At 37.0% G+C, this 14,183-nt stretch overlaps 2 protein-coding genes across 42 annotated transcripts in view; one reads left to right on the top strand and one right to left on the bottom strand.

The window, feature by feature from the left end:
* GRB14 (growth factor receptor bound protein 14) overlaps positions 1-14,183 on the top strand; it is a 163,440-nt gene that overhangs the window by 14,577 nt on the left and 134,680 nt on the right. The gene's annotated exons all lie outside the window — the stretch shown is intronic.
* The window catches only part of LOC112674662 (sterile alpha motif domain-containing protein 1-like), a 97,217-nt gene that overhangs the window by 63,137 nt on the left and 19,897 nt on the right, over positions 1-14,183 (bottom strand). For 40 of the 41 annotated variants that reach the window (XR_007408752.1, XR_007408764.1, XR_007408727.1 and 37 more), the window contains one exon: positions 4,872-4,979. The gene's annotated coding sequence lies outside the window, so the exon portion shown is untranslated. Of the gene's footprint in view, positions 1-4,871; positions 4,980-8,762; positions 8,992-14,183 lie in introns of those variants that run through there. The other variant, XR_007408747.1, reaches the window with a different exon arrangement.

The raw sequence follows: 14,183 nt of genomic DNA, 5'->3' as shown, positions 1-14,183 counted from the left end.
GCTATTCATCCAGAAGCATAAAATTCTCATTCTTAGGAATGTTTGGTTTTATTTACCAGACCTGAGTCATGCCCATGTTAAAGGGAAATTCCCAATGAGGTCCTGGATGTGACCAACTGGGTGTGCTCCAATCTCCTCAAGCCAACACCAGACCAAAACAGGACCTCATTCAGTGAAGCTTACACTAGGACTGCCTCCATGGTTACAGGGTAGTTCACAGAGCAGGCATCTGCATTCAGAAGTTGCTTTTTGATGAGCAACCTTAAAACCCCATATTATGGCAGTCAATGACGGTTGTATTTTATTACTTATCACATAGATATGACTAAAGATTACCATTTTGCCCCAATGCTGTATTATTCAAACCTTGCTTTGATTTGCTATATTTTTGTTATTTATACTCAAGAAATAAATGATAATAGATACTACTTATACAGGGAAATAAATGAAAACAAAGAATAGGTTAGCTTCTTTATTCTTGCCCTGATCATTTTCTATGTTTCTAAGGTTTTTATAAATACAGTTTGTGTTCCTTTGTCCTTTCAGCAATAGAAAAGTTCTTCCCTCCCATTTCCCTTAAGACTTACAGATTATCTTTAAAACATGGCTGTGTACTCTCATGTTTTTGGCTGTTCTAATAATAATTTAATATAAAATGGGGATTAATGGCTCTTAATTACATTGGCCCTGAACACTGGCCCTAGTGGGACTGGTTGAAGACTTAATATGGACATATGATGGGTAAATTTCAAAAACAACATAGAGTTGTTGGAAACATTTTCATTTTCTCATAATGCACTAAGATTAATAGAAAAAAATCATAGCTGAAGAGACCAGGAATAATGATCTACTTAATAAACTGATGGAAGGAAAAATCAAGAAGATAGTAAATATTCATACTCCTATTATGTAAAAATTCTTCACATAGAGCCCGGCATATAAAGCCCAAATGAACTAAGGTTTATATTAGTTAACTTTATGAAATGCGCATATTATTGCTACTTTCTAGGGAGAGAAACTGAGAGACAGAAACCAAGGGAGTTACATTGTCTCAGAACATCTGGTCTGGCTGGTTAAAGATGAGGTTGAGGTTTAAACTCAAGTCTTTATAGATCACAGCCTGTGTGCTTAACCACAGTACTGGCTGGGATGGATGCAGGCTGAATAAGTATATATTCTTTACAAAATAAATATATTAAACCCATAAAGGATAGAATATCTTCTTCTTGGAATACTAGTTTATAAATTCTCCTTCATTCCTATATAATTTTATTAATCTATTATATTAGTGTCTAAAATTCAGTTTATCAAACTGAATCAGTATATAAGTTCATTCTTCCTACACTTTAATAAAATCTGTTGGTTGATATAGACATGACCTGCTTTGTGATAATTGTTTATATATGTGTTTACTTGTGCTATATATACTGTGTAGTTGTCTTAATTCCCAAATTTATGAATATGTTAACAAAAACTAAAGCTCTTGTTTTATTTATTTATTTGTTTATTATTTATTTATTTTAAAAACTCCTATTTTTTTAAATGAAGTTATTGAGTACACTGATGACGTAGGAAAATACAACAGATTTTTCTGAGGGAATTGTTTTAGTGGCCTTTACATATAGGGGGTCAAGTTCAATCTAGTATGGTAAACTTGCTCTAAAAACACATGTCATTTTTAGGGGTCCTATTAATTGCTGAAGGGATATGCTTATGTGCTATAAAAATGACATTTTTTACTTCCCTTTATTCATTTGTCACTATTCTCTGTTCCTTTTAGGATTTCTAAGGATTTTTATTTCTCATTGTATGTCCAAATCAACCTCATTTTCTTTAAAAAGAATTTTCCAGAGAAGTACATAGGAGTCAAAAACAGCAATAAAATATCTTAGATAACTTTTTTAGATTGCTTAGCTGTTACATATGCCATAAAAATAACTGTTTTTGTACAACTGGTAATTAAGTAACATGATAATCTGTATAGGAAATGGCTTTGTTTTGTTCACTTCCAAATTATGTCATTATATAGGCATCCATTGGTTTGGGAATGAATACTTACAAAATATGTTGGTTAAAAGGTCTTTATCAAATGAGAGGAGACTTAAATTTGAGTAATGAAATCAGGGATTGGCAGACTTCATCTGTTCATGGCCAGATAGTAAATACTTCAGTCTTTCCTGGCCATATGGTCTCTGTGGCAACTACTCGGCTCTGCCATTATAGCACAAAAGCTTCCCTCACCTTTCCCTTAACTTACAGATTATCTTTATTTTTTTAAAAAAGATTTTTAATGTATTTATTCATGACAGACACAGAGAGAGAGAGAGAGAGAGAGAGGCAGAGACACAGGCAGAGGGAGAAACAGGCTCCCTGCGGGGAGCCCGACATTGGACTCGATCCTGGGTCTCCAGGATCACACCCGGGGCTGAAGATGGCGCTAAACTGCTGGGCAACCGGGGCTGCCTTATAGATTATCTTTAAAACATGACTATGTACTCTCATGTTTTTGGCTGTTCTAATAATAATTTAATATAAAATGGGGATTAATGGCTCTTAATTACATTGGCCCTGAACACTGGCCCTAGTGGAAATGAACAGAATTTGGATGATTGGAACCAAAAGTGCAGGCAGGACTATAAATTGGGTGAAGACCTGAAACATGAACACACAGGATAGTTGTTTTAAAGAGAAGGAAATGGGGATATAAGATTGAAAGAGAGTTCAAAGTTTGGCTCTACAGCCAAGGAAAAAGGAAAGGCGCATCATGAAAATAAGTGACGAAAGTTTAAAAAGTTCAAAAATGTCTTTTCAAAGGTGAACTAGACCATTGTACACAGCTGAATAATCCTAATTGGTTGACATTTTAATACAGATTATGGGTAAGAGTCGTAAGCAACAGTATTTGAAAGATGTTAGTTGTATCATAAAATTACCAATATTACCCAAAAACCTTGCAGAAGAGAAGAGACCATTAAATATGAACAAGTTAGTGAACTAATAGATAGGTTGGCATCTAGTAATAGGGATCCTGAGCTGGAGAGGCCAGGGTTTAAAGATTTGTGAATGGCAGGTAATTACAGGGAGCAAGACCCAAGTGCAGATATTGGTATACAAAGCAGGATAATCAGAGAAATGGATCAAAGAAGATACTCATAACCTGGAATCCGAGTTATCAAGAAGGGTCTAAAAGATGCAGTGAAATTCCCTGAATTCTGAGTTCCTGTCAACATTGAGAGAACACATAGATGAGGTTCTCCTGCTAGGTGATTAGAATTGGCAGGAAAACAAAAGACAGAAAGGGAGAGAGCTGTACTATAAGTAACCAAAGAATGAAATAACACCCTGGTTAGATGACATAGTATTTTTTAATAAAGCGAAACCTAGGTCTTTCACTTTCTTCATTTAAATTATGCCACTATTCAATTTAAATTCTGTGTCATCAGCTGGACATTAGTTGATATTTATTTTAGTCATTTTAATTACAAATATGGTCATAGGAAATGCATATTTGATTGTATATGTCCTAAAATCTGGTACTCATGCTCTATTTGGAGAAGCCCATTTGGTCACATTCTTGGTCTTACATCTTACTGACCCATCACCGAGTCTTACTATGCCCCTAAGCATCCCTCTACTTATCTATTTCTTTCCTTCCCCCATTGGTTCAACTTAGCTCAAGTCTTCAGCTTATCTGACTTGGATTGCTGAAATATCTTCTCAAATCCTATCTTCACACTTGAGCCAGAATGGTCTTTACAAAACAAAAATTACATCATGTCCCCTCTCATTACCTTTAGGAGCCCAGCTCCATTACTGCCCAACTGTGCAACTTTGGTAAAGTACTTTCAGTGTCTGTGCCTCAGTTTCATTTCCTATAAAATCGGGAGTAATAACAGTATCTAGAACATACACCAGATGTGAAGACTAAATGAGATACATTTAGAGCAATGTGCCCCACTCATATAAGCACTAAAAAAGCATTACATATTACTCTTGTTTAGAATGGCATCCAAATTCTTTTGTATAGTATTCAGCACCCCTCATGATCTTGCCCTTGTTTTCCTATCTGACATCAACCCTCATCACACCACAAACTACTCCTTACCTTGCACCAATAACACTGCTCTAGCCACGCTGAACTACTTACAATTATTTTCAATCTTCCATTCTTTCTCTTAGGTCAGGGCCTTTGCACACGCAGCTATACTTCTGTCTGGAAAGTCCCACATACTTTGCCTGATTAAATTCCATTCTTCTTTGGGACTGAGCTTCATCTTCGTTGCAAAGGCTTTTCTAGGTCTCTGAAGCCTAGACCAGGTGTTTTTTTGTTTTGTTTTTTTTTTGTTTGTTTGTTTTTGTTTTGCCTAGATGCCCTGCAGTTAACTATGTTTACCTGCCTTCATGAACTCATTGTAACTGCTTGCTGCTTTGGCTATCTCCCCTCTGTAGTCCACAAAATTCGGGGAGGCGGAATTCTGAGGGCAGAGCCTGTGATGGTGCCTGGCACATACAGCACAGGCAACAAATAATTTGTTGCCTTCGTTACTGAATAGGCCACTTACGGCATAATACGGCTGTTATTTTAAAAGTGAAACAAAGCAAAGCAAAACATATTGATGGCAATTACACAATCATCCTATTTGTTTCCTTCCCAAAATATTCAGACACACTGGAAATACATAAGTAAATGTGGTGTTTGGAGTATAAATATGTCTCATTCAAAACGGAAGCTTGAAGCCATTATATGCATTTTTAAAATGTACTGTAAAAATATGCTTAATGTTATAAGCTACAAATTATTGCACCAGATAGGAAAAAAAAATCAAATTGTCAATTGACTAGTTATATTTACATTTATAATTAATTCTTACCTTTTTTGTTCCTTAGTTAGGGCTCCTGTTTTAACTTTGAGATAAACATGATGTTCACTGAGCTTGACTTATTGGACAGTAACCCAGGACCCACTGAATCGAAGCACCCTGGAGAAATACAAATATATTTTTATTCATTATGGCAGATGCTCTTTGAAACTTGAATTGTGAGAACAGAAGTTCAATGAATGTGTTTCACATTTGTTCTTGTGACAGAGGCCAAATGACACCATGTAAAGATCCTCAACTAAGTGTCAAGAGAAAAACTTGTGTCCTGGAGTCCTCTTTGCCACTTACAATAGCCTTGTGATTGCAAGGGTGTCTTCCAACATCTCTTGATTTTAGAATAGAGAAGAAAGATGTCTTAAGAGGCACAGCATGGGTAGGAGAAAGGATCTGATATGTAAGTGCTGGGGAGTCCTGGCTTTGCCACTATTACTTGGGTGATCACTAAACTGTCTGTTCGCATTTTCTCTTTCCCTCCTCTATATATTGTAAGTGCTCAGCATACACTTTGTTAGATGATACAAAAATGAATGTGTGGTTCTCATCTAGAAGAGCTAAGAATTCAGTATAAAAGACAGAACTCCAAACCTCTAATGATATCGCTAGTCACACAGCTCAAACTTCTCTGTGCATTAGAATCAGCTGGAGATCATCTTATTTTTTTTTTAATTTTTATTTATTTATGATAGTCACACAGAGAGAGAGAGGGGCAGAGACACAGGCAGAGGGAGAAACAGGCTCCATGCACCGGGAGCCTGATGTGGGATTCGATCCCGGGTCTCCAGGATCGCGCCCTAGGCCAAAGGCAGGCGCCAAACCGCTGCGCCACCCAGGGATCCCTGGAGATCATCTCAAAATGTGCATTGTGACTCAGTAGGTCTGGGGGGGAACCCAAGGTTCTGTACTTCTTAGAAGCTCCCAGGCAGTGGAGACTACTGACCCCGGGGCCCTGCTTTGAGGAGCAAGTACATTGAGATATGCACAGAGAGACACTAGAACAGTATAGAAGGAAGCTAACTCAACCAGGAATACTCCACAGAGCAAGTGAAATGGACTTGAGGGATGAGTAACAGAAGGTGAAAGAGAAGGTATTAAATGCATGTGAGTAGGGGCAATTTTTATATAGGACATAGAAGTGTGAATAGCTACAGTGTGGGTGTGGAAAAAAGATAGCAATGTGGTTGGGGGGGGGGGGTGGCATGTGGTAAGGAGACCAATTTCCAGGAAGTGGAATAGTCCACATGGACGATGATGAGGACCTATATCACTTTAATGTATTCATCTGATTATTCATAGGCCCATTTTGAAAAAGGTATGTGGTAGAGAGGGCCTCATGAAGGTGGGGACTGTGAGGACAGAAAAAAGGAAAGATTTCTTCCAAAATATTTATGAGGTAAAAAATGACAGGACCAGATCCCTGACTGAATGTGGTGGAGGGTCAAGGATGAGGCATGCAGGGATGTCTATGGCTCAGGTGACCAGAAAACAGGGTTGTTTTTTAACTTGGAGAATCCAAAAGAAGAAGCAGGTTTGGATTCAGTGGAGGAAGTGAAAAATAAAAATGAAATGAGTCTTGGGCCACTCAGTGGTTGAGCATCTGCCTTTGGCTCAGGTCGTGATCCCGGAGTCCTGGGATTGAGTCCCACTTCAGTCTCCCCGCAGAGAGCCTGCTTCTCCCTCTGCTTACATCTCTGCTTCTTTCTCTGTTTCTTGTGAATAAATAAATAAAATCTTCAAAAAAATGAAATGAGTCTTAAGCATATAAAATGTAACGACTGAGGGAGAGATTCACGTCCAGTCCAGTAGGTCTGAGGATTACTGTTGCTCCCTTTTGTTAAGTCCATTGTCCTTGAATACTGCATAGAGTTAGCACTTTCTATTTAGTAATAAATAAAACAACAATTTTAAGAAAGAATTAACATTTACCCTCATTTCATGAGTCCCCTCAGAGATTTTTCTCTGTTCACTTATAAATTCTTTTTGTGTATTTCTTAAAAGTTGACTGTTATGACTTTTAATCGTATTAAAATCTTTTTTTTCTGAACACAGCATCTTTTTATCTTGCCCGTGGATAGGTCATATAATACAATTCATTTTCTATGTCTCTTCCTTTTAATTATTGCCAGCATAATTTCAGCTGCTTTTGTTGAAAAGTGATTATTGACCTTATTTTCTCCTTTGACACTCTCTTTCCATTTCTCGTGGGCTCTATCTGATTATGTTCCAGACTCCTTAAATAAGTCATTCTGAAACAATTTGTCATGAATAAATTATTTTTGGTAGTAAATGATATTGAGTCTTAAAGAAAAACTGTACAATAAAATGAATTTAGCAAAATTTTGTCTCTACTAGTAGAACTGAAATTTTTTCATAACAGGAGTTCCAAAATTGTAAATCATCAGGGCCATGTAGGTAATGTAGTAGATAAAAGGGGGCTGAATATAGGAATTCTGGCATTTTGATGCTGTCATAATTCGTGTTCAGTACTAAAGATGAAACTTGGCCAGGGAGGCATTAATGATCAGTGGGGAGTGTGGAAAGCTGGAGAGCACAGGCCCCAGATGAAGGGAAAGATATGAAGGGAAAGGTATGTTAGTGACAGGGGATTGATCCATGGAGGAAGGCAGATGATCTCTTTCAAGATTTTCTGATTTTTCAAGAGAGAAGTAGAAATCTAGATTTTTAATTGACGTCTACTGATCTTATCAATGTTGGCTCAAATATTTAAAAAATACCATTCATAGTTATGGGTTGAACTGCATCCCATAAAAAGATATTTTGAGTCCTAAATCCCAATATCTTGGACATGACCTGATTTCAAAATAGGGTCTTTGCAGATGTAATCAAGTTAAGATGCATCATCAGGGTGGGCCCTAACATGGTATGACTGGTATCCTTGCAAGAAGACAGGAGAGAAGCACACAGGGCAAAGGTCATGTGAAGGAGGCAGAGACTGTAATGGTGCCTCTAAAAACCAAAAAACGGCAAGGACTGCCAACCATCGCCAGAAGCCAGGAAGAGAGCATGGAACAGATTCTCCCTCCCAGCCCCCAGATTCTCCCTCAGTCTTGTTAACTTTTAGACTCCAGAACCCTAGACAGTATATTTCTGTTGTTTCAAGCCACACAGTTTGTGGCACTTTGTTACAGAAGCCCTAGGAAATTAATAAAATAGTAAATAAACATGCCTGTGAGTTTTATATACAGTCTACTACCGTGTAATATTAGGTAATTTTGTTACAGATTTTAAAAACCCTGGAATTTGCAAAAAACAAAACAAAACAAAACAAACTTTTTTTTTTGGCTATACTTGGCTAGAATATGGCAAGCTGATTTGTGTCGTCATCAACATCGTCATTTTCATTGACATTGCTATTAGCACAACAGATGACCAGGAGTTAAGTATTTAAATTTATTCCCTCAATAAATATTAAGTAGTACCAGGTGCCAGCTACTGGGCAAGGCTCAAGAAGTAAAACTGTGAGTAAGAACAGCCGTTTCCTTGAAGAAATTGACCACTATCACAGTAGTTGCCATATAGAACAGTGATGAGAGAGCATCTCAGAATGCTACAGGAAGACAGCTACAGGTCAGGGAAACCATCCAGTGGTGATGTGCACAATTTAAGTGTGTGTGCCTCAGGAGTGAGATGTAAGCAGATCTGTCTTATATCTCAGTATACATATAACAGAGCTGAGGTTCCAACCCAGGACCTCTGACCCAAATTCCTTTTTACCTCATCACACTACTTTGGTTTTCTTCATCTGCAGAAATGGGGATAATATTATTCCTTTCAGCTTTCTTGAAGAATACATTAGACCTCTGGAACACACTGACTCTGTGTCTTGGCAGAACTTACTAGTGCCCACCAGATTCTGGTTCCCACCTGTCCTGGATACGTGGAGGACTATATTTCCCAGATTCTGCACACTTGGCCACAGCCACGTGACTAGTTCTGACCAATGGGTCACAGCACGGAAGAGCCAGTGTGCCATTTTCCATGCTCTCTTCCTCTGAGGCTGGGAGCCCGGAGACCATGTGTTCCAGATGGTGGAACTGCAAATGATGATGTTTCTGTCAGCCTGGGTCTCTGAGCAATTATCAGAACAGGACCCCTGCCAACCCATGATGGAAATAAATCTTTGCTTTGTTACACTACCGGGACTTGAACGTAAATTTTTTACAGTAATTTATCTTAGTCTATCCTGACCAATGCCGTAGTTCATAATACCTGCTCCACAAATTTTCTTCTTTCTTTTAACAATAATTTAGTTCACAGGGTGATAGAAATGACTTATATTTTTAAAAATATTAATATTTAGGCATGTATTACCTAGCTGAATTTAATATATTCTTATTCCAGATCCTGAGACAAACCAAAAACCGCTTATGATAGTTAAATGTGTCCTAAGACTAGCTGAAATTGAAAAAACCATTTGCTGTCAGAAAAAAGTCACCTCTCATTAAAGATCATTTCTCTCATTCCTCCAAACCAAATTATTTAAGCTTAAAAATAGCAAAAGGACCTTATGAAAAAAACATATAAATGCTAAAAATCCCAGCTTGAGGTTTCAACCACTATTCTTAACATACCTTCAGAGGGTTTTGACTGTCATTACTACAAATAGAAGACTTCCAGGAAGGAATTATTCAACAAAAAGAAGTCTTTTATTTTCTCTACAAATTTGGGACATCAGGAGAAAGATGAGAGTAAATATAATTCCAAGTTTTCTGCTCAAACAAATCTAAATGCTTCTGTCTAGCATTCAACGTCTTGATGATACGTTCTCATTTGCTAACTAACCGCATTTCCCACTATTTTCCCCTAACATAGAGTCCATTTTAATCAGTCTCCTCAAAATCCACAAACAAGCCATATTCATCCTTTCTTTATGCCTTTTATCCATTTGCCTGAAATGCCCTTCTCTCTTACTTGGAGAATGAGCTCTAGGTCCACTTCTTATAGTTGTATTTTGTCCTCTAAGATTCAGTGCTTTTTGTTGCTGGTGTTGTTGCTTTTATTTTACCATTTTATATACACAAATATATAAATAATACATAAAAGCAATATACATAATATTATATACAAATATATATATAGAGAGAGAGGAGAGAGAGGAAGAAAGAGACATAATTTACATATGACATTATATTAGTTTCAGGTGTACTAGATAACAATCTAATATATGTATATACTGTGACATGATCACCCCAACAAATCCAGTTAACAACCATCGATGCTTTTTAATGCCTAGTAATTTTGTCTCTTATCTGGACTCTAAGTTCTCTAAGAACAGCAATGATTTTTTTTTTTTTCACTTCACCTCCATATCCACAAAGCTTTAACACAGTACTGAGCACACCATCAGCAGTAAATAAACACTTCCTGGTTGATTGGTTTGTGAGTGTATGTGGGGATGGATGGATAACGAAGTCTGACCAGGAAGGACCGAAATTGAAGAGAATCCAGAAGGATTCATGACTGAAGTCAACATTGGTGTTTGGGGAACTCCAAAATCATCTTCCATAGTTTAATTTTAGAGCTGAGTAGTACCAATTAGTGACCATTTGACAGTAAGCCTATCAAAAGTGAAAAACTCTCTGTTTGGGAATAGCTCTCGATGGCTGGAGAAAGAGGGCCTAAATATGATGCTAGATCACATTTAAACATGAGGCCTTGCATTCTCTGCTGTTGCCTCCACTATGAGAAACAGATAGATGATCACTGTATGCATGATGTCATTTCATCAAAATTGTCACCTAAGTTATAGCACAAGACGTTTTATGAAACAACGGGGAGTTTCAGTTAGCTAATAATCGTGTGATACATACTCATGTGAAGTGAAGTTTCTTAGCACCAGTAAATATGAGCATTTAAGATATTTGGGGAAGTTTTCCTCAGTTGCCAAGTTGTATACTAGGCTATCCTGCATCTGTTATGATTGTTGTTTTCAGATACGGAATGTTAAACTAGGTGTTGAATTTCTAAAAAGATGACATTCCTAAAAAGGAAAGGTCACATCGTAGACAGTGCCATGAACTGAGCTGCTTGAATGGAAGTAGAAGAGGGAGGGCTTGAGGTAGCCGTGAAATTGAGCTCAACTGATTAATTTGTTAAGTATTTCTTGAATGCTAGGCATTGTTCTAGGCACTGCTGGGCTACAAGTGATCAAGACAGACTTGTTCTCTGCAACCACAGAGCTTATATTCCATTTGGGGTGGTAGATAATGAACAAATGAATGATCAGAGTAGATTCAGACAGTGATACGTACAATGAAAAAACACAACAGGATGATATAACAGTGTCGTAAGGAAAAGGGTGGCTAAAAAAAGACCCGGGGGGTGGGGGTGACACGAAGCAGAGGCCTAAATGACACAAGGGACTAGCTTTACTGTAATGTAGGGAAAGAATGTGCCAGCAAAGACCTTTAGGCTGGAGTGAGCTAGTATGCTTGTTTGAGGACAGTAGAAAGGCCAGTATGATGGAAGTATGGCAAAGAAGCCATGTGGCTAAGATGAAACAGCAAAGGATGGGAAGGGTCAGACCTGTAGGCCATGGGATGGAGTTCAGGGTTTAATCTGACTGAAGATTGGACCCCTCACTTTTGGCTTTATCAATTCTGGTTGTAATGTATATAATCTGCTTTCATTGTGCACCTGTTCTTAGGGTGTAGCTTTAGGTCCATATTCCCTCCTTTCACTTGTCCTAACTGCTGTTCTGAAGAATCCACCATCTTTCAAACAGGAAGATTTAATGCCTTTGAGGGATTATTTGGAGAAAATATACACCCTCTGTAATAACCCTTCCTTAAAAAGTATAACTGTTCCTTATGTGTCTATTTTGCAACTAATAGTGTACCAGTTCAGAAACAAAAATCTAAATATGAGAAGCTTTATTTCCTCTCTTATGGTGTTGGTGCCAGGGACAACTTATCAATGTGGCACAAGATCTAGGGCCCTCAATACTTTAAGGGGATCATAAAAATGTTTCAACTTATCTTAAAATTGAAAGAAGCAAATGAACTTTTAGGTTAGAGAAAATGAGTAATATTAATATGTTCTATTATATTCATTTTTATACCAATGCAGTTTTAAAATGTTAAATATTTTTGATGGAAGAAACCCATAAAGGCAGAGTGCATAGGGCCCATGAAAGTGATAATACAGTTCCATTGGTTCCTATATAGTAATAGATATCAAAGTACTCTTTACTCTTAAATATAATTATTATTCTCTTAGAAAAACATTTTATTTTGTTCATTCTAGTTTATTGATTTAGTGAACTTAAACTATTTGAATAGTAAACCCTTTTTTTTTTAATAAAAGCTTTAATTTATTTATTTGAGAGAGAGAGCGCACAGAGGGAGAGGGAGAAGCAGATTCTCAGCTGAGCAGAGAGCCAGACATGGGGCTCAATCCCAGGACCCTGAGATCATGACCTGAGCTAAAGGCAGATGCTTAACTGACTAAGCCACCCAGGCACCCCAAGAGTAAACCCTTAATAGTGAAAAAATTTAATGTATCTCAAAGATGCATATTAACTTATAAAAATATATATCTACTAATGTATTACCATGTTGTATGAAATAAAACACAGTTATAGAAATAAAATATAAAGCGAGATTAAAGATGAAATAATGTTTAGATAATTTTTAAAGTTATTAATGATATATAAATGTTTAATTTTTTAAGATTTTATTTATTGAGTTAGTTTAGAGAGAGAGCACAGGGGTAAGAACAGAGGGGGAGGGAGAGGAAAGAATCCCAAGTGGACTCTGCACTGAGTGCAGAGTTGATGTGGGGCTCAATCTTATGACTTTGAGGTCATGACCTGAGCCAAAACCAAGAGTTGGATGCTTAACTGATTGAGTGCCCCAGGCGCCCCTATAAAATGTTTATTTCTTTTAAAAAATATTTATTTATTTTAGAGAGAGAGTGGAGGAAGGGGCAGAGGGAGAGAGAGAGAATCTCAAGCCAGCTCTGCACTGAGCACAGAACCTGATGTGGGGCTTGATCCCACAACCCCAAGATCATGACCTGAGCCAAAATCAAGAATCGGACGCTTAACTGACTGAGCCACTCAGTACCTCTAAAATGTTACTCTTAATAAAATACTGATAATTGTTTTTAGTGAAAACAATGTAAGTGAATATGCTTAACTTCTATAAAAGCCTTCTTCTTACATTTAGTGATCTGAGAATCAATTTCAGCCTTTTAAACCTGGTTTTAAGGACTGACATAGATGAAAAGATACTTCACAAAAAATTTATATATTTCAATGGAATGAGTACATCAAGGAAAGCACTTAGGAAACTCTGATACTTGTTTTTCAGTCTCATCTACCAAATACGTAGACATCTTGTTGAAATTCAGCAACTTGATAAATGACACAAGGGAGTAGCTTCTTGGGGACCAATCATTTGTTTTTGAAACCTGATCAGAAGTTGTTGCACTGTTATACTTATAGCAATGTGTTCAAGATTCAGTGAAATCATTGTATAGAATATTTTTAAACAGATTATAAAATGTTATTTTTTAAAATTAAGAAGCTATTATGAGTATAGAAGACATATTTGTATCTGCTATTAAAATGCAGCAAAATCACATAACAATGGAAACGCCTCTGAAGATCCATTTTTTAAAAGATTTTATTTATTTATTCATGAGACACACACACACACACACACACACACACACACACACAGAGGCAGAGACACAGGCAGAGGGAGAGGCTCCATGCAGGGAGCCCGATGCGGAACTCTATCCCAGGTCTCTAGGATCAGGCCCTGGGCTGAAGGTGGCGCTAAACTGCTGAGGCACCTGGGCTGCCCTGAAGATCCATTTTAAAAATATTTTGCTATATTAATGAGAAACAGTGAATCACTCATTATTAAAACATCAACTTAATCTTGATGGGATGAATTAAAATCTTTCTTTTCTCAAAAAATATCTACAAGGTAACATTCTATTGAGGCCCACTTATCACTGCAGCAAAGTTCAAATTTGGAGCACTTATTTAATGTGTAAGAGAAAAATGTGTAACCTATCTTTTAATTAAACAATCATTTTAAGCACTTCAACAAGAAAGCCAGTGAACTTCTTTGTATAACAAAATGAACATGGTCATTGTCCTCCTCGTTATAAAATATTTAAAGGTTATAATACTTAGAATAAAATATTTTTAAATTCACTTAATGGAACAAGGAAATTGCAACACATGGCAAAATACTGAAAGGGAACCCAAGAAGGATGGAGTAATTCTTAAAGACCTTTGGATAATACCATATACTATTGATATACTTTACA

This window comes from Canis lupus, chromosome 36, assembly GCF_003254725.2.
Source record: "Canis lupus dingo isolate Sandy chromosome 36, ASM325472v2, whole genome shotgun sequence".
In the NCBI taxonomy this organism is placed as follows: Eukaryota; Metazoa; Chordata; class Mammalia; order Carnivora; family Canidae; genus Canis; species Canis lupus.
The sequence above is the reverse complement of the archived record's forward strand: the minus strand, read 5'-3'. Positions and strand labels throughout refer to the sequence as shown.